The 20,697-nt window shown below is 45.2% G+C and overlaps 1 protein-coding gene across 1 annotated transcript in view; it reads left to right on the top strand.

Annotated features, from left to right (window-relative positions):
- Nucleotides 1-767: 767 nt before the first annotated feature.
- LOC125168466 (uncharacterized) overlaps nucleotides 768-20,697 on the top strand; it is a 428,202-nt gene continuing 408,272 nt past the window's right edge. The window contains exon 1 of the mRNA XM_047863646.1: nucleotides 768-964. The gene's annotated coding sequence lies outside the window, so the exon portion shown is untranslated. The remainder of the gene's footprint in view (nucleotides 965-20,697) is intronic.

Here is a 20,697-nt window from a genome sequence, read left to right as displayed (position 1 = left end):
TGCTGAAGCCATTCTAGTTTGGGGGTGCCTTATTATAGCCGCCTTTTATCCTAACTTCATTATACCCTGCAGAGAGGTTTAGTTCTCTCCCCAGAACAGCAGATACAAACTCGACGACTTACAGAGGCCAAGCAAGCCATGCAGATGAGGAAGGCAGACTGGGTGCTTCTTTTCACCAAAAAATACCTTCTTTCCTGTTTGAAATACAGGATCCTCGCCGCCTAGCTTTAGTTTTTCCAATTTTGCAAGACAAGGACATAAGAAAGCTTTCTCTGTCCTCAATGCCGCCGTAAGAGAAACAGCTGGTGCCGCCTCATTGTTGGGGAACGATAGGGGGTGGTGGGGACTGTGGTGAATTGGAGAGCAGATGCTTCAGTCAAGGGGCAGCTGCCACCTGGCCTCTCCTCGTGGCTGCCACGTGGGAACATGAGCGCCCGTGGCTGGATAACTCCACTTTTCAAATTTAATAATCTGAATTGTTAAAGTTCTCAACATTTGGGGGCGCCTGGGTGGCTCAGTCGGTCAAGCATCTGATTTCGGCTCAGGTCATGATCTCACAGTTCGTGGGTCCAAGCCCCACGTCAGGCTCTGAGTTGACAGCTTGGAGCCTGCTTCAGATTCTGTGTCTCCCCCTCTCTCTCTCCCTCCCCTGCTTGTGCGCTCTCGCTCTCTCTCTCTCTCTCTCTCTCTCTCTCTCAAAAATAAATAAACATTAAAAAAAAGTTTGGCACCATCTGTGTAGCAGAGGAGAAGAGCCCAGAGCCTCCTGAGAGAGCAGCCAGCTGAGAGACCTCACATGGGAAGAGCTTGGTCGGATGGACAGTCCTTCAGCTCTGCAGCACCTCCAAACGGTAGCACAAGGCCAGTAACATGAGGCCACCTGGGGCCATGAGACGTGGGACAAAGAGAAGATAGTCTGGAGCAGCACAGAGCCTGTCTTCAGCGTCGCTGTTACACTGTAACGGTAAGGAGGAACTGCCAAGGAGTTACTTTCCGAGCTCCTAGAATAATCTTTAAAGGCGTTACATCAATATTCATGAAAATCACATTCATTGTGCTCATTTTAGAAGAGAGAGAGAACCCTGCATGGGCAAAACATTCCAGTTTACAACCTCAACAACTCTAGTGACTGGAGAGCATGATGGAATTTCGAATGAGGACGTTGTGGGGAAGATTTGTGTGGAGAATGGATTGGAGAGTGAGAGATAGGGTCGGTGGCCCAGGCTGGTAGAAGGCAATGGAGCCTGACTAAGGTGGTGACTGTGGGCACAGAGAAGGGCAGGCCAGAGCCCAAGGCCACCGCCAGCGGGGAAGTGGACCGCCCCCCCTTCCCTGGCTTGCATCTGGCTGTGCTTTGGGAGGCCCTCCGGCTGGCTCTGCGGTGGGGGCTTGGGAAGGTGGGTGCGGGGTGGGGGGGTGCTGGCCCCGCAGAGAGCGACCTCTCTCAGGAGCCTCATCCCTGATGTGCTGCAGCCCACCTAGAACATCGGCAACCCAGTTTGGACGCTTCACAGGAGCTCAGTGTGGGTAGGGCAGCATTTCCCACGGTGTGGCTCCCACAATGTGGGGCACAGGACCCTGAGGCCATGAAAGACAATTTCATTGTATTTTTTGATGCGTTTATTTATTTTTGAGGGGAAGGGAATGGGCGGGTGGGGGGGACAGAGGCTCTGAAGCGGGCTGTGTGCTGACAGCAAGAGCCCAATGTGGGGCTCGAACTCACAAACCTTGAGATCGTGACCTGAGCCGAAGACAGACGTTTAACCGACTGAGCCACCCAGGTGCCCCCATGAAAGGCAGTTTTAGATGGTGCACAGAAAACATTTTAGTTGTCAGTAATTTTGTACTGACTTTCACGTACCTTTGGGAAATGGAACTGGCATATCAAAGCTGTGGTTTCACAGGTATTGTTGAGGATTAGGCAAGTAAAAGCAGTGAGTCACTTAAAGTGAACTTGGGGAACATGTAAAGTAAATAAGCACCCGAGCGCCAGGGTGAGTGGCCGTGGGAGAAACGGAGAAGGTGAGGCGTCAGGGCTGGGGCTGGCTGCGCTGGCGGTTTCCAGTTCAGCCAGCCATCTTTCATTACCTTTGGTTGTCTTGTGTTTGCCAGATACTGGCTCAGTGTTTGCACACACATCGGGCTCCTTATTGCTCACAAGCCCGCCTGCTCAGTCTTTTTGTCCTCATTGGAGGATAAGAAAGGCTAAATGCCAAGGGCTGGCCTGGACTCTAAGCTCGGTGTCTGGCTGTTTGGGATAGTTGTGACAGGCAGGCCGTTACTCCACAAACAGCTCTGAGAGGCGGGGCTGGAGTAGGGGTCCACCTGGCTCAGGAGCTGGCCGTGGCCCTCAAGGAAAGAACGTTCACCAAGTGTTGAGCACTTGCTAGGGTTGTTGTGAGGACCCTCGCAGGGTCAGCCAGACTTTGTTTTGTTTTTCAACATAAAAAGTGTTTTTTCAGTTTTTCAAGGAAATGCGTGATCATTCCAAAAATTCAGAAAGAAGGAAGAAAACAGACACACGTAATCCCACCAGAGATGATCAGTGTTAGTGACAGACAGACATTTGGGTCCAAGTTCATCATATCAGAATGCAGGGGAAAGCATTTTCTCTCCAGAACAGAAGTGTCTCCCCATAGCCACCCCCCACCCCTTTCTGGTACCCCATCAGGTTGCCCCCCAAACATCAACAACATTTGACAGGTCCAAGGACTTTTCTTCATCTGATAGATGTTCTGATTTCTACCCCTTGGCTTCTGGTGTTCCCCCACTGTTGTGCTCTGTAGTCTCTCTTCCCTTCTGACCCTCTAACCCCCGTCTGTCTGTGCTCCGAGTCCACAAAGCTCGGCCTGACGGCTTTGGCATTGAAAACACCTGACTTTCCAGTGCCATCTGAGGAGGGCGATGCTCCTAGCCCAGCTCAGAACAAAATCCAGAGTGTTTCTGGTAAAGAGATTAGGAACATAAAAAGGAGCAAGTGTCTGGGCACGGGAGCTAATTGCTTGCGAGGCCTCGCCTGCCGCAGGCCCTGCGGCTCACCCCACACTTGACTCCGGACCGCAGGTCCCAGAGGCTGCGGATGAAAGAGCAGAGGCTGGATTCCAGCATCTTGATTTCAGCCCGCAGCTTGGACAGCTGTGTGAAGCAGGCCCCCGCTTCCACAAGGGGAAGGCGGCCCAGCCATCTGGTTGGCGGGAGTCAGGGGCACGATTAGCTTCTTCTAAAAGCCGTGCTTAAACCAGGTTCTCTGGCTTTGAAGATGATTCCCGCAGGTCCAACAGTTCATTTCCTTGTGGGGAAACACTGTCAGGTTCAAAAGCCATCATTCTCCCGGGAGGCCGGGTGGCTCTCTCCTCATCTATAAACACTGTTAAGGAGGGGCTAGGTTTCTGTTCTAACAGTTCCTTGAGCTTTACGCTTAATGGGGACAGGGTGGCACAGGGAACAGATGGGCAGTGAGGCCATCCATGGCCCCGAACAATTTGGTCTCGTCGTCTTGTGTGTTTTATTTTCAACGATGCAGCTGTGCTCTCTGCCGCTCTTTCAATAAGGGCACGCCGTTCTCAGCCCAGGCGCCACACCTCCAGGGAACATCCATCCGTTTGCCATGTATTTACTGAGCAGTTACTGTGTTCCAGGCAGGGTGAACCAAACGGAGCAGTAGAGTCCGGAGGATACAAGAATGGGCTCTGGGCCAAGCCTGCCTGAGTCCCGAGTTCAGTCCTGGCTCAGCCCCTTACTCTCCATGTTCTGTTCACTAAGACTCCGGGCCTCGTCCATAACAGGAAGGTAATGATGGAATCTGTCTACGGGGTTACTCTGAGGATTAAATGTGATGTTGCAAGTGCAGCCTGATGCTTCGTAATTGCTCAGTGAGTACTGACAGTGATTGCATAGTCCCTGCCCTCCATGGTGCTGATGGTCTAGAAGGGACAACAGCAAAGCAATGTATCTGCAAATGTGTGGAACAGATGTCATAAGGGGCGCTAAAATAGAGGACACGGAAGCACTCAATTTAGTCTAGGGCTCAGGAAGGCCCTCTCAGAGAAAGCCACCTGCAGGAGCGAGTGATGCTGCTGGAGAGGTGGACAGGCCTCGTTGCCCAGACAAGGAGTTCGAGATCCCCTGCAGGCAACGGGGAATCCGTGGAAGGTCTCGTGCAGGGAAGTGACAGCCTCCAACTTCTGCCGTGTGGAGACGAGACTCTAGGGAAGTGGATTTGTTTTCTATTATCACAAACTCAGCGGCTTCAAACAATACAGATTTATTATCTTACAGTCCTGGAAGTTGGAAGCTCTCAAATCAAGGTGGCAGGAGGGCTGTGTTCCTTCCAGAGGCTCTAGGGAGCCTTTTCCTTGCCTTTGCCGGTTTCTGGAGGCTTCCTGCCTTCATCCTCCCCCAGGTGCGTTCACCGCAACCTCCGCCATGATTGTCACATTTCCTTCTTTGACTCCAAGCCTCCTGCCTCTTGTAAGGACCCTTGGGATGACAGTGGGCCACACAGTTGGGCACCAGTCCGCCCATTTCAAGACCCTCAACCTAATCATACCTGCAAAGGATTTTTTTTTTCCTCATAAGGTAACATTTTCACAAGTTCTGGAGATTAGGCCATAAACATCATTGACATCATTGTGGGAGACTGTTATGCTGTCTAACACAGGGGGCAGGAGTGGAAAAGAGGAGACTGGTTGGGAGGCTACTGTGATCATGCAGGCGAGAAGGAACGATAGTCTGGACCAGGTTGGAAGCCGTGGAAGTGGAGAGAAGTGGGTGGAATTAGAGAGCTTTACTGGTTGCCCTGGCAGAGGAAAAATGAAAGATGGACTAGTGTTCTGGCCCTTAAAGCTTTCATCTGGAATTGACATGTTAATATCACTTCTGCTCACAAGTGACATGGCCGTGCTAACTTTAAGGTGGTGGGGAAATGCAATCATGTTATGTGCCCCTCAGGAAGATAGTGTGTGTGAACCAGCCTCGTGACTGCCACATCTGTCATAGAGACACCGGAGCTAAGGGCCATCTAAGGCAGCATTCATCCAGCTGGCTTCTCATGCCCCTTGAAATAAAATCCCAGCTTCCTACAGTGGCTTCATGTGAGTTAACTATACCCAAAACAATGCTGTGAAACAATCCCTTCCCACCAATCCAGTGGCTTAAAACCGTCAGGTTTTTTCCAACATCTTTGGGTCGGCTGTAGTTTGACTGAGGTTGGGTGGGCTTGGCCCAGGCTCTAGGTTAGGTCCAGGCCTGCTCCAGGTGTCTCTTATCCTTCTTGGACCAGTGGGCTGGCAGAAGCCCAAGATAGTAAGCCCCACCATGAAAGCATATGTCAAACCTCTGCCAGTGTCCTATCTGTTAACATCTCATTCATCAAAACAACTCCCCTGGGCAGGCCCAAAGTCAAGGGTCAGGGAAATTCATGTACAGACATAAATGCCATACAGAGCAGTGGAGACTTATGACCAATCTGCCCCATGTCCACAAGGCTGACTTCTCCAACCCCACATCATATTCCTCCACCCATCCACTGAGCCAACCATCTAAGTGCTCACTAAGCTCTGACCAGCTTGTTTCTCAAACATGCCAAAGTAATTCCCACCTCAGGGCCTTTGCACAAGCTGCTCCCTCTGCCTTGAACTCTCTTCTCCAGATTCTTCCCTGGCTGCTCCATCTAAAAACTCAGAACATAACTAAAATGTTACTTCCAACGTGTGGCCTTACCAGACCACAATGCTTAAAACACCTCTCTCCGTCCCTTACCCTGTCTCACCCATCCAAAGCACCCTCTGTCACATCACCCAGCCGAATTTTTTCTCAGTACTACAATCTCAGATGACTCTCTCTATACATGTATTTGTTCGTTTATTGTCAGCCTTCTCACCAGAACCAAAGATTCGTGATGGCAGAGATATTGCTCACTGTTGAGTTCCCTAGTGCCTTACACATGTTTAATAAATATGTACTGGAAGAATTTCAGTGGTGCCAGAGAGGAGCAGAGGAGGGAAGTTGGAAAAGGTGATGAGTAAAATGCAGACAGTCCTATTTCTTATTCCATCAGCAGAAGTGGATTTCTTTATGTTGAAAGTCAGAATTGATGAATCCACTTTCATTCAGGCAGTACACATTTATAACACGCTTTCAGGGATGAAGACTCTGTACAGGGTGAACCTCCGCTTTCAGGGATGAAGGCTCTGTACAGGGTGAACCTCTTTTCCCTAGAGGGCCCGTGATTTAGCAGCAAGACAGAATTGCAACAAGATGAATAAATGCTCTGTTACAGAAAACAAATGCAGGAGATTATGAGTCTGCAGGTGTCCTTCCTTCCTTCCTTCCTTCCTTCCTTCCTTCCTTCCTTCCTTCCTCATATGTGAGCACCTACTAAGAAGTGTGTTCTGTATTAAGCACTGTGAGCATAGAGATGCATCAGATTTCCAACAGTAGCCACCACGTTACAAAATCTGTGTAACAGTAGGGAATGCTTCTCAGAAAGGGTGGGCCACATGACATGGACCTTGATGGATGAGTGGGAGTTTACCAGGTAGGAAGGAGGAACTTCAAACATAAGAGTGGAAGTGTATATAAGAAAAAGTACTGTTTTTCATACCGTGAGAACAGGGGGTGGGTTGGGGTGGAGTGATCATTCTTGAAGGAAAACTCATGCTAGAAAAAGGGCTATTTAACATAAATGGAGTCCAAACTGAAAACAAATGCTGAAAGAAAAAAAAAAAAAGATTAGTTTGGGACTTTGTCTTGAAGAAATGAAACATGAGAAAAATAAATTCATCTAATAGTCAACAAAAGTTGTTATATTGACAGTTGTTTTAATTCTTACAGCAAACCCAAATGGAATCAGATGTTCATTTGGGGAAAGATGGACTTATTCTGGCCAAGTTCGCCACATCCTTCACTTTGCATTTGACTTCAGAGCACGGGCCACAACTTGGGCGGGTTTCCCCAGTGCCTGTCTTTGCCCTCTGGTGTGTTGAATTGCTCCCATTTGGAGCTGACCCTCTCAGCATTTTCCTGTCTTTGTGTTTTTTTTTTTTTAATTAAAAAAAAAATTTTTTTAATGTTTATTTTTCAGAGAGAGAGAGACAGAGTGTGAGCAGGGGAGGGGCAGACAGAGAGGGAGACAGAATCCAAAGCAGGCTCCAGGCTCTGAGCTGTCAGCACAAAGCCCGACACGGGGCTCGAACTCATGAACCGTGAGATCATGACCTGAGCTAAAGTCAGAGGCTTAACCAACCGAGCCACCCAGGCGCCCCCTGTCTCTCTTTGTTGATAGTTCTTTGCTCTCCTTCCCTCCCAGCCCCCAGTTGTCCAGGACTGAGCTGGTGTCCATGAGGTTCTCTGATGCCAAGGTCCTCAACTTCATGACTTCCTGCATCTTTTGCAAGAGTTATCTTTTCATTTTGCTCTTGATTTGCATTTATTTGCACCATCTCATCAGAATGCTGGTCAGGCAACCCACAAAGATACTAGCAGGATTACCGGTGGCCTTGTTGGGGACCAGGGGATGGGTCTAGGCAGGTAGGACACTTGTGTTAGGCTGGTCAGGTCCTTAATGATACGTCTGCTTCCCTGTGCCTCAGTATAAGGACTTACACATTGCAGACCCTCTGAAGTTGCCGTGTCTAGGGCCTGGGTGAGAGGGCGCAGGCTGAGGCTGGGAAAGGAGAGAGGCAAGCCCTGGCAGCTTCACGTGCCTGATTTTCCTTGAGGGCAACAGGAGCCCTGAAGAGTATAAATGGGGTGAGACCAGGTCAGAATGGACCTCAGAAACCTCCTCCTCTGAGACAACCAATTGGCTTGGAGGGGGCAGGGAGGGGCACGGAATCCGAGCCAGACTGAGGCAGGAGCTGCCCTCCTCCATGGTGGCTGGTGGCCCAGGTGACTTTGCGCACGTTTAGGCCCCTGTTTTGCATGAGCTGGACTTGAAGGACAGATGCCCATTCTTGGCTGAGAAGGGGTTCTTCTGGAATCATGGACTGTCAAAATAGGAGATATGAAAAAGAAGTTGGAAGGGTGGGGAGGGACTCTTCTGGATGTGGTGGCCAGAGAAGCCTCTCTGACGAGTCTTAATCCTTAAACAGGAGACCAGAAGGTTGAGAAGGGGCCAGTCAGACAATGGTATGTGGAAGGTGCTGATGGCAGAGAGAATAGCATGGCAAGGGTCCTGAGGCAGGAAGGGGCTTCTCTGGTTCAGGAGACAGACTGCAGATTGGTATACCTCATACAAGAAGGGGATGGGCTAGGGAAAACAGGAGAAACAGATAGGGGCTGGAGCAGCAGGCCCAAGAATTCTGCCCTAAATTTAAGGAGAAGTCATTGAAGACCTTTAATTAGGGGAGTGATGTGATTCCATCTGATTTGTGTCTTTGCAGGATTCCGTTGGCTAGAGGCAGGCAGAGGGGAGCAGGGATAATGGAGCCTGTGGCTTAGAATCCCAGTGGGACCAGGTAGTTGCTTGGCTCAGGGCCGTGGAAATGGAAATGGAAACAGCGAACAGATGTGAGATATAGTTTAGAGGGCCCCCCAGCTGGGCCTTCTGATGTCTGCCCCCAGATCTGTCCACATCTCACCTCTGAGGCAACAGAGTGTTGGACACAGCATGGGTTTCAGAGTGAGACAGGCCTGGGTTACACATACTCCAGAGTAGAGCCAGCCTTCCCACCTTTCTGAGACTTTGTTTTCTTATCTGTAAAATGGTGATGACATCCTCAAAGAGTTAAATATAGAATCGCCATATGATCCAACAATTCCACCCCTAGGTATAGACCCAAAGGAATCGAAAGCAGGGGCTCAAACAGGTACCTGTGTACTCCTGTTCATGGCTATATTATTCACAATAGTCAAAGAGTGGAATCAACCCAAGCGGCCATCCACACACGAGTGAGTAAACAAAATGTCGCGTATCCATGATGCAGTGGGATCCTATTCAATCATAGAAAGGAACGAAATTCTGAAACAAGTTACAACATGGATGAACCTGGCAAACCTTATGCTAAGTGAAATAAACCAGCCACAAAAAGACAAATACCATATGTTTCCACTTATTTAAGGTATGTCGAGGAGGCAAATTCATAGAGACAGAATGTAGAATAGAAACGACAGGGGTTGGGGTAAGTATGAGTGGGGAGTGATTACTCAATGGGTTCAGAGTTCCTGTTTCTGATGATGAAAAGTTCTAAAAATGCATTGTTGTATGACATTGTAGGTGTGCTTAGTGCCATTGAGTTGTACACTTAAAAATGGTTAAAATGGTAAAATTTTATTATGTGTAGTTTACCACAATTAAACAAACAAACAAACAAAAACATGGTGCACCTGGCTGGCTCAGTCAGAAGAGCATGTGACTCTTGATCTTGGAGTCTTGAGTTCAAGCCCCACATTGGGTATTGAGATTAATTAAAAATTTTTTTTTAATATGAAATTTATTGTCAAATTGGTTTCCATACAACACCCAGTGCTCATCCCAACAGGTGCCCTCCTCAATGCCCGTCACCCACCCTCCCCCTCCCTCCCACCCCCCATCAACCCTCAGTTTATTCTCAGTTTTTAAGAGTCTCTTATGGCTTGGCTCTCTCCCTCTCTAACTTTTTTTTCCCCTTTACCCTCCCCCATGGTCTTCTGTTAAGTTTCTCAGGATCCACATAAGAGTGAAAACACATGGTATCTGTCTTTCTCTGTATGACTTATTTCACTTAGCATAACACTCTCCAGTTCCATCCACGTTGCTCCAAAAGGCCATATTTCATTCTTTCTCATTGCCACATAGTATTCCATTGTGTATATAAACCACATCTTCTTTATCCATTCATCAGTTGACGGACACTTAGGCTCTTTCCATAATCTGGCTATTGTTCAAAGTGCTGCTATAAACATTGGGGTACAAGTGCCCCTATGCATCAGCACTCCTGTATCCCTTGGGTAAATTCCTAGCAGTGCTATTGCTGGGTCATAGGATAGATCTATTTTTAATTTTTTAAAAATTAAAAACTCCACACTGTTTTCCAGAGTGGCTGCACCAGTTTGCATTCCCACCAACAGTGCAAGAGGTTTCCCATTTCTCCACATCCTCTCTAGCATGTATAGTCTCCTGATTTGTTCATTTTAGCCACTCTGGCGTGAGGTGGTATCTCAGTGTGGTTTTGATTTGTATTTCCCTGATGAGGAGTGATGTTGAGCATCTTTTCATGTGCCTGTTGGCCATCTGGATGTCTTCTTTAGAGAAGTGTCTATTCATGTTTTCTGCCCATTTCTTCACTGGATTATTTGTTTTTTGGGTGTAGAGTTTGGTGAGGTCTTTATAGATTTTGGATACTAACCCTTTGTCTGATATGTCATTTGCAAATACTTTTCCCATTCCATCAGTTGCCTTTTAGTTTTGTTGATTGTTTCCTTTGCAGTGCAGAAGCTTTTTATCTTCATGAGGTCCCAATAGTTCATCTTTGCTTTTAATTCCCTTGCCTTTGGAGATGTGTCAAGCAAGAAATTGCTGCGGCTGAGGGCAGAGAGGTTTTTTCCTGCTTTCTTCTCTAGGGTTTTGATGGTTTCCTGTCTCACATTCAGGTCCTTTATCCATTTGGAGTTTATTTTTGTGAATGGTGTAAGAAAGTGGTCTCGTTTAATTCTTCTACATGTTGCTGTCCAGTTCTCCTAGCACTATTTGTTAAAGAGACTTTTCCATTGTATATTCTTTCCTGCTTTGTCAAAGATTAGTTGGCCATACTTTTGTGGGTGCAATTCTGGAGTCTCTATTCTCTCCCATTGGTCTATGTGTCTGTTTTTGTGCCAATACCATGCTGCGTTGATGATTATAGCTTTGTAATAGAGGCTAAAGTCTGGGATTGTGATGCCTCCCGCTTTGGTCTTCTTCAATATTACTTTGGCTATTTGGGGTCTTTTGTGGTTCCATACAAATTTTAGGATTGCTTGTTCTAGCTTCGAGAAGAATGCAGGTGCAATTTTCACCATGATCAAGTGGGATTCATTCCTGGGCTGCAGGGCTGGTTCAACATTTGCAAATCAATCAATGTGATACATCACATTAATAAAAGAAAAGAAAAGAACCATATGATCCTGTCAATCGATGCAGAAAAAGCATTTGACAAAATTCAGCATTATTTCTTAATAAAAACCCTTGAGAAAGTCGGGATAGAAGGAACATACTTAAACATCACAAAAGTCGTTTATGAAAAGCCCACAGCTAATATCATCCTCAATGGGGAAAAATGAGAGCTTTCCCCCTGAGATCAGGAACACGACAGGGATGTCCACTCTCACTGCTGTTGTTTAACATGGTGTTGGAAGTTCTAGCATCAGCAATCAGACAACAAAAGGAAATCAAAGGCATCAAAATTGGCAAAGATGAAGTCAAGCTTTCACTTTTTGCAGATGACATGATACTATACATGGAAAACCCGATAGACTCCACCAAAAGTCTGCTAGAACTGATACATGAATTCAGCAAAGTCGCAGGATACAAAATTAATGTACAGAAATCAGTTGCATTCTTATACACTAATAATGAAGCAACAGAAAGACAAAGAAACTGATCCCATTCACAATTGCACCAAGAAAAAAAATTTTAATGAAAAGGAAACAATAGGGGCACCTGGGTGGCTCAGTCGGTTAAGCGTCCGACTTCGGCTCAGGTCATGATCTCACCGTCCGTGAGTTCGAGCCCCGCGTCGGGCTCTGTGCTGACAGCTCAGAGCCTGGAGCCCGTTTCAGATTCTGTGTCTCCCTCTCTCTGACCCTCCCCCGTTCATGCTCTGTCTCTCTCTGTCTCAAAAATAAATAAACGTTAAAAAAAAAAAAAAAGGGAAACAATAGATGCCTCGAGGGAGCTTGTGAAGAGGCAGAGAGCCCCCCAACCCATCACCTGGTGTGGACCCAGCCCGGGTGGAATGAATTAGGAAAGGGCTCCCGTCCAGCATGTGGGGACCACAGGCACCGAGTTCAGGCAAGGCAGCCCCTCGGGGAGCAGAAAGGAAGTAACTGAGGCAGAATGTGTGATGTGGATCACGGTAGTTATCAAAACAGAAGGTGGGGTAATAAAAACAGAAATTGTGGCTAGAGCATGCCAGTGGGTCAGAGGATGGTAGGGCTCAGGTTTGGATCCAGGGCGGGGTTGGGTTAGGCTTTGACCAGCTCGCCTGGAGCCGCGGGAAGGCGCTCCCCAGGACCAGGTCAGGGGATGCCTCTATCTGCTGGAAGGAGGAGTGGAAAACACTGAAATGCCATTTGCTGCTTGTCAGGTGGGCAAAGATGAAACCATGTTCACATTCAGTAACACTTTAGCTGGTGCCACGTTCTCCAGGGCAACTTGGCGTCACGCAGGCTCGAGTTTTAAAACAGTTTCTAGAAGTTCTACTTCAGTGTATCCGTAAAGATGTTCATCGCAGTGTTGGTTATGAGAGAAACACAAGGGCCCCGAATATTTTGAGTTAGGGGAGGCTAGTTAAATTATGCCATATCTGAGCAACAGAATTGTTTGCTGCAGCTAATAAAAGTGGTGTCTTGGGGCGCCTGGGTGGCGCAGTCGGTTAAGCGTCCGACTTTAGCTCCTGTCACGATCTCGCGGTCCGTGAGTTCGAGCCCCGCGTCGGGCTCTGGGCTGATGGCTCAGAGCCTGGAGCCTGCTTCTGAGTCTGTGTCTCCCTCTCTCTCTGCCCCTCCCCCATTCATGCTCTGTCTCTCTCTGTCTCAAAAATAAATAAATGTTAAAAAAAAAATTTAAAAAAAAGTGGTGTCTTGTTATGCAAGAATATTGACTATTATGTAGAGGACACAATGTAGGCACTTACTATGTGCCAGGCACTGTTCTGGGTGCTTTATGTATATAAACAACCAATTTGATCCTCCCCGCAGCTGAAGACGTAGGTGCTATTATTACCCCCATTGTCCTCTTCAGGAAAATAAGGCACAGAGAGGCTAAGAAAGCTGCCCAAGACGATACAGTTGTAAGTGGCAGAACTGGGATTTGAAATCAGGAATGCTGGAGCCAGACTCTCAAAAACATTCGTGGCGTACTGTTAGGTGAAGGGACGTACCTGTGTTTTGTTTGTTTGTTTGTTTTTTCCTTAACAAAAGAAAAGTTAAGAAACGACAAATCATTGAAAGGGAAAGATGATGTTGCCTGGTTCTCGCTGAGTGGCATCATGGGTAAATTTTACCTCTGCATTTTCTAAATTTGCTGCAATGAAATGTGTTAATTTTATAGTAAGGAATACTTTTTAAAAACAATTTTGTGTTTTAGGGCCGTTTTAAGTTCACAGCAAAATTGAGTAGAAGGTACAAAGAGTTCCCAAATATCCCCTGCCCCTACACACATGTGGAGCCTCTCCCACTATCAAGATACCACAGTACCGTAGAATGCTTGTTAGGCTGATGAGCTGACACTGACACGTCATTATCACGCAAGTCCATAGTCTACTCTAGGGTTCATTCTTTGTGTGGTACATTCTATGGGTCTGGACAACTGTACGATGACATATGTCAGCATCATACGGAATAGTGTCACTGCCCTAAAAATCCCTTGGGCTCCTCCTAATCGCCCCTCCTCCCCCAACCCCTGGCAACCACTGATCTTTTTACTGTCTCCATGGTTTTGCCTTTTCCAGAAGGTCATAGAGTTGGAATCATGTAGTGTTTAGCCTTTTCTGATTGGCTTCTTTCCCTTAGTTATATGCATCCAAGGTCCTTCCGTGTCTTTTTGTGGCTCGATAGCTTATTTCTTTTTAGGAATGAATAACATCCCATTGTCTGGATGCACCACAGTTTATTTATCCATTCACACATTGAAGGACATCTTGGTTGCTTCCAGGTTTTGGCAATTAGGAATAAAGTTGCTATAAATATCTGTGTGCAGGTTTTTATGTGGACATAAATTTTCCACTTCTTTGGGTAAATGCCAAGGGCACGATTGCTGGTATCATGAGTATGCTTCGTTTTTTAAGACACTGCCACACTGCTCCCAAGCGGCTGGACCATTGTGCATTCCCACCAGCAATGAATGAGAGTTCCTGTTGCTTCACATCCTCACCAGCATTTGGTGTTGTCAGTGTTCTGGAGTTAGCACTTTCCTATTTGCAGAAAGAGCGATGTCCCTCCCAGCTTTTCCTTGGCCACCCCAGGGCCCACCTGAGGATTCCATGCTCCACTTAGTGGTAGGTGCTGGTTGACAAGGCCAACTGGCTCATGATGCCCCCTTCTCTGGGAACAGTTGCAGTGCCCAGGGCGGGCCCTGAGTTCCCTCTGGCCCAGTTGATGGCTCCAGGGATAGAAAGCCTCCAGCTGCTCTCCTCAGTACCTGACCACGGATGGAGCTTCACAGGCTGCAGCCATTGGGGCTCGGTGGCTTTTTAACAACACCCTCTAAAGAGGGCTGTGCTGTGAACTCCTCCTCCAGGTGGGCCTTCAGGATGCACTGGTTCTACACCTTCTGGACCTCGTTGTTTGGGTCCCCTTCTTGGATTTGATGAGCTGCTCTAAGAACTGTTCAGTGAAGGCCTCTTTTGGGCTTGTTTAGCCAGAATCGGCTCCTACCATGTGCTACCACAGAACCTTAAGCCAATACCATTTCATTTCTTTTTTTTTTTTTTAATGGTTTTTTTTTTTAAATTTTTTTTTCAACGTTTATTTATTTTTGGGACAGAGAGAGACAGAGCATGAACAGGGGAGGGGCAGAGAGAGAGGGAGACACAGAATCGGAAACAGGCTCCAGGCTCTGAGCCATCAGCCCAGAGCCCGACGCGGGGCTCGAACTCACGGACCGCAAGATCGTGACCTGGCTGAAGTCGGACGCTTAACCGACTGCGCCACCCAGGCGCCCCTACCATTTCATTTCTTGTAACTGCAGGTAAAAGGTAAGAGATACTACAGAAATTTAAAACCCTCAAAATGCGGCTGTCATTGTGAAACATATGCCTTCTATAGTTGTAACTTGAAAAACCCTATTCCCTACAACCCAGAAATTACACCGCTAGGTATTTATCCAAAGGATACAAAAATGCTGATTCGAAGGGGCACACGCACCCCAATGTTTATAGCGGTGCTATCGCCAATAGCCAAATTATGGAAAGAGCCCGAATGTCTATCGACTGACGAAATGATAAAGAAGATGTGGTAGAGGCACCTGGGTGGCTCAGTCGGTTAAGCATCTGAATTCGGTTCAGGTCATGATCTCACAGCTCGTGAGTTTGAGCCCTGCATCGGGCTCTGTGCTGACAGCTCGGAGCCTGAAGCCTGCTTCGGATTCTGCGTCCCTCTTTGTCTCTCTACCTCTCCCCCACTTGTACTCTGTCTCTCTCTGTCTCTCAAAGATAAATAAACATTTAAAAAATTAAAAAAAAAGATGTGGTACATATATACAATGGAAAAGTACTTGGCAATCAAAAAGAATGAAATTTTGCCATTTGCAACAATGTGGATGGAACTAGAGTGTATTATGCTAAATGAGATTAGTCAGTCAGAGAAAGACAAATATCATGATTTCACACATATGTGGAATTTAAGAAACAAAACAGATGGACATAGGGGAAGGGAAGAAAAAATACGATCAAAAGAGAGGGAGGCAAACCACAAGAAACTCTTAAATACAGAGAACAGACTAAGGGTTGCTGGTGGGGTGTTGGGTCAGGGGTAGGCTAAGTGGGTGATGGGCATTAAGGAGGGCAATTGGGATGAGCACTGGGTGTTATAGGTAAGTGATGAATCGCTAAATTCTCCTGAAATCTTTATTAACTATATGTTAACTAGCTTGGATTGAAATAACGTTAAAAAATTTTTTTTAATTTAAATAAATAAAAATATTAAAAAAAAGAAAAACCCTACTAAAACACATAATCAAGAAACGCTTTGTATTAATGTAGCAGTTGCCAGAATAAAAAAAGATCTTGAAGCACTGTGGCAAAATATCATCATTAAAGATCTCAGTCTAATAATAGTGATGGTTGCACAACAATCAAAAAAGAAAAAGAAAAAGAAAGAAAGAAAGAAAGAAAAAGGAAAAGAAAAAGAAAAAGAAAAGAAAAGAAAAGGTGTTGCCAGCTTTCTGAAAGCTGAGGGAAGTGCTGTTCCATTTATACCCAAGGCAACAGGAAGATAAAGACCTGGCAGGAGGAACCCAGTTCCTCACACACAGAGAGAAAATCAAGGAGTGATTTGTTAAAAAGCAAAAATCCAGTAGAACCCAAAATTCTCAAACATTTTGTTCCCAGGAACACTTTACACTTCTTAAAAATTATTGAGGACCCCAAAGAGCTTTAGTTTGTTGGTTGTATTTATTGATGTTTATCATATTAGAAATTAAGAGTGATCATTCTTAAAAATACGTATTAATTCATTTAAAAATTACAATAAGCTCATATGGGGTTTGAGATAGAAGACAAGCGAAAAAGCAAAGAAAGATGTAAATACGTGGGCAAGTATAAGCAGACATTGAATGTAAGACGTGGGTTAAGAAAAAGGAGGGGCTAGAACCCTAATACCAGATAATAGTAACTTATACATGAGGAGCGGTGAAATGGAGCTGAAGTGTGTTAAGCTCCAGAAGGAGGATGGAGGTTTTGATTAATTGTAGATTTTCCCAACTACATTATATTTCTCGACTTGGGTGGCAGTTACATGGGTATTGCTTTACTACAATAAGTAAAATTGCACATATGTGTTTTATGCCTCATTCTGTCTGAATGTTATATCGAATCATTTTTTAAATGTTTGGAAAACTTTTACAAAGCCCAAAAGGATATCTGGTGACGAACTGCATCCTTGCACAGATACCTGATGCATAAACAAGCAAATACATGAGACTCTTCTTTTTTCTTTTTGCCCCCTTTACATAAGTGGCAGATTTTAGACTCACTGGTCTGCACCTTGCTTTCTTATTTATTTTTATTTTTTATCTTTTACTCGTGCAATATCAGGGTTTTATTAGCTTTTAATTATTTTTATTATTTTTAAATTATTTTTAAAATATAATTTATTGTCAAATTGGTTCCCACACAACACCCAGTGCTCATCCCAACAAGCGCCCTCCTCAATGCCCATCACCCACTTTCCCCTCTCCCCCAACCCCCATCAACCCTCAGTTTGTTCTCAGTATCCAAGGGTCTCTTATGGTTTGCCTCCCTCCCTCCCTGTAACTTTTATTTCCCCCATTCCCCTCCCCCATGGTCTTCTGTTAAGTTTCTCAAGATACACATATGAGTGAAAACATATGGTATCTTTCTCTGACTGACTTATTTCACTTAGCGTAATACCCTCCAGTTCCATCCACGTTGCTGCAAATGGCCAGATTTCATTCTTTCTCATTGCCAGGTAGCATTCCATTGTATATATAAACCACATCTTCTTTATCCATTTGTCACCTTCCTTTTTAAAATAATTTTTGGAGTTGGCTCCATTATCAGTTAGTGAAGCACCTTACTCTTTGTATTATAAGTACGTACTGTTTCACTGCATGGATGTACCATTTATTTTGTTGCTTATTGGTGGATATTTAGGTTGTTTCCAATTTTTTTGTCTTGAAAATGATATTACGGTGAACACTTTATTAATATGCCATTTTAGTGTTCCCACACTAAAACTCTGTATCCATTAAACGCTAATTTCCCATTCCTCCTCCCCCCAGCCCCATGGCAACCACCATTGTACTTTCTACCTCTATAAAATCTCACTACTCTAGGTCCTCCTATGAGCGGAACCATACACTATCTGTTCTTTTGTGTCTGGCTTATTTCACATCGCATAAGGTCTCCAGGGTTCACTCGTGTTGTAGCACGTATCGAATTCCCTTCCTTTTTAAGGCTTCATTATATTTCATTATATGTATATATAGCACACTTATTCATTCATTCACTGATGAACACTGGGATTGCTTCTCTTAGCTATTGTGAATAATGCTGCTGTAAACATTAGTGTGCAAATGTCTGTTTGAGTCTCTCCTTTTACCTCTTTTGGGTGTATATCTTGATGTAGAATCGCTGGATCAAATGGATCTTCCATGTTTCAGTTTTGAGGAATTGCCATACTGTTTTCCACAGGTGCTGCGCCATTTTACATGGCCACGTTTCTCCACCTCCTTACCGACAACGTGTTATTTTCTGTTCTTTTGATAGTAGCCACCTTAATGGGTGCAAAATGGTGTCTCGTTGTGATTTTGATTTACATTTCCTTAATGATGAATGATATTGGAGCATCTTTTCATGTGTTTATTGGCCATTTGTATGTCTTCTTTGGAGAAATGTCTATACAAGTCCTTTGTTCATTTTAAAATTGAAATCCTACATGTTTTGTGGGATTTATTGTTTCATTTTATAATTGAGTGGCCTTATGGAGTTGCACTGGTGCTGACACACTGCTACTGGGGGATGCTTGGGGGACTTTGATCTAATGGCAATGGTTCTCCAGGTACACATTTGCAAGAATTTCTCTAGAGTGTGTATGTAGATGTGAAAATGCTGTTTAAATGAGGCCTACTTTTTAAAGTTGTCAATTTGTTAGTCATTATTTTTTATTTTCTGAGGACTTTTGATTTCTTATGAAACCTAGGCCAAGTGATTTGGATAATGACCCTGATACAGTGTTGTGGTGCTTTTTGATTCTTTTAAACAAACTCTTTTGAAACACAGACACTTCTCCCTTCCTCTTAAAGACTTTCTTTTAGACTGGTCAAGGCTGGACATCTTGGACTTTAGACTTGGACAAGTCTGGACAGCCTTGGACATCTCCAAGGCTGGACATCTCTTGACTCTGGGAGAATCAAGGCTGAAGTCCTTGGAAGTAAGACTCATACCCCCAGATATTCTTCAGGTTCCAGCATAGACCACAGCCGTGTAGCCCAAACTCTGGGATCAGCCTGGTTTCTGGGGCCTCATCCTGGAAGTTGGGCTGAATTGGAATCCCCAGGGCATGGGCTTGGGTGTTGTGTTTCTGATATCTCAGAAACATCTCAGCATGATGGTCAAGTTTGGGAGACTGAGGATGAATGTAAAAGCACTTTGTGGTCGGGGCGCCTGGGTGGCTCAGTCAGTTGGGCGGCCGACTTCGGCTCAGGTCATGATCTTGCAGTCCGTGGGTTCGAGCCCCGCGTTGGGCTCTGTGCTGACAACTCAGAGCCTGGAGCCTGTTTCAGATTCTGTGTCTCCCTGTCTCTGACCCTCCCCCGTTCATGCTCTGTCTCTCTCTGTCTCAAAAATAAATAAAGGTTAAAAAAAAATTAAAAAAAAAAACACTTTGTGGTCAATATTTAGTCCACATTATGCCAGGAACTGTCCCAGACCTTGAGAATCCCAAACCCCTACCCTCATGGAACTTCCACTGTAGCAATGGAGACAATGAGCAAACGCACCATCATTTCTAGGAAGGATAACGCACTCCTTTCTCTCTGTCCGGCCGTGATCTCTAGTTCATAGTTACCAGGCCTCTTGGTTCACCAAGAGGGCCTCCACCTACTGCTGTCTCTATTTTTTTTTTTTTAAGTTGGCTTCACACCCAGCATGGAGCCCAATGTGGGGCTTGAACTCAAGCCCTGAGATCAAGACCTGAGCTGAGATCAAGAGTTGGATACACAACATACTAAGCCACCCAGGTGCCCCTACATATTTATATTTTTAAACTTTGATTTTGTTTCTGATGCTCATTATAGTAGACTTCGAATGTAAAGAAATCAGAGTTTGTATCTTACGTTGTATATAAATTGAATCCTGTGCTTTTGAAGTAGTATAATACCAAAAATAATCATTTCCCTTTAGATGCAAAACTTGAAATATGGAGGCACCTGGGTGGCTCAGTTGGTTAAGTGCCTGACTTCGGCTCAGGTTATGATCTCACAGTTTGTGAGTTCGAGCCCCGCGTCGGGCTCCGTGCTGAAGGTCAGAGCCTGGAGCCTGCTTCAGATTCTGTGTCTCCCTCTCCCTCTGCCCCTCCCCTGCTTGTTCTCTCCCCCCCCCCCCCCCAAAATTAAATAAAAAGCATTTTTTTTAATTAAAAAAAAAACTTGATATATGAATTGCACTTTCCATTTAATCCTACTGCAACCCAGGCTTGAATGATTTGAAGTCCTAAGGAAGCCTTCCTCGTATAAAATTTAAGATTACCACTGGCCAGGCACGTGTCGGCGTATTTACTTCCCACTTCAACCCCCCCCCCCCCCCCCGTTTGTTGTGAGCGAGGGGGGAGGGTTGCAGCCTGTAGCTGAGTGACTTGATTCACTTTGCCTCTGTGTCCTCAGTTGAAACAGTACCTGGGTTAATTTCACAGAATTGTCAGCGGCCCGAATGGGCATATGGCTTGAAAGGGCTCAGTGCACAGCAGGCTAAATAACATTTGACAGCTGGAAAATGTTGATCATTAGACAATATAAAGAATATTCATAATAGCATATAATATGAAATAATAAGTATACACTATTTTTTTACATACCTGAGACCCTCCTGGAAACAGTTTTTATCTTGCTTTCTTTCACTTTGAAATATGTCTTGGGCAGAGCCTCCTTATTCTAAGGCTAAGTCCTGAAACTGAGGATATTATGATCAATTTTGGGCGTGTATTTTAAAATTGTGAAATATAGGATTTTACATATGTACACAAAAGAGTGTTATAATTTGCAAAATTTAGTTGACCATGTAAGATTTATGCACTTAACTGTAAATCATATTGGAAAGTTAAATAATAATAAAATTTTAAAAA

The sequence above is a fragment of the Prionailurus viverrinus genome, chromosome A1, assembly GCF_022837055.1.
Source record: "Prionailurus viverrinus isolate Anna chromosome A1, UM_Priviv_1.0, whole genome shotgun sequence".
NCBI classification, from domain to species: domain Eukaryota; kingdom Metazoa; phylum Chordata; class Mammalia; order Carnivora; family Felidae; genus Prionailurus; species Prionailurus viverrinus.
This window is presented reverse-complemented; position numbering and strand designations above follow the sequence as displayed.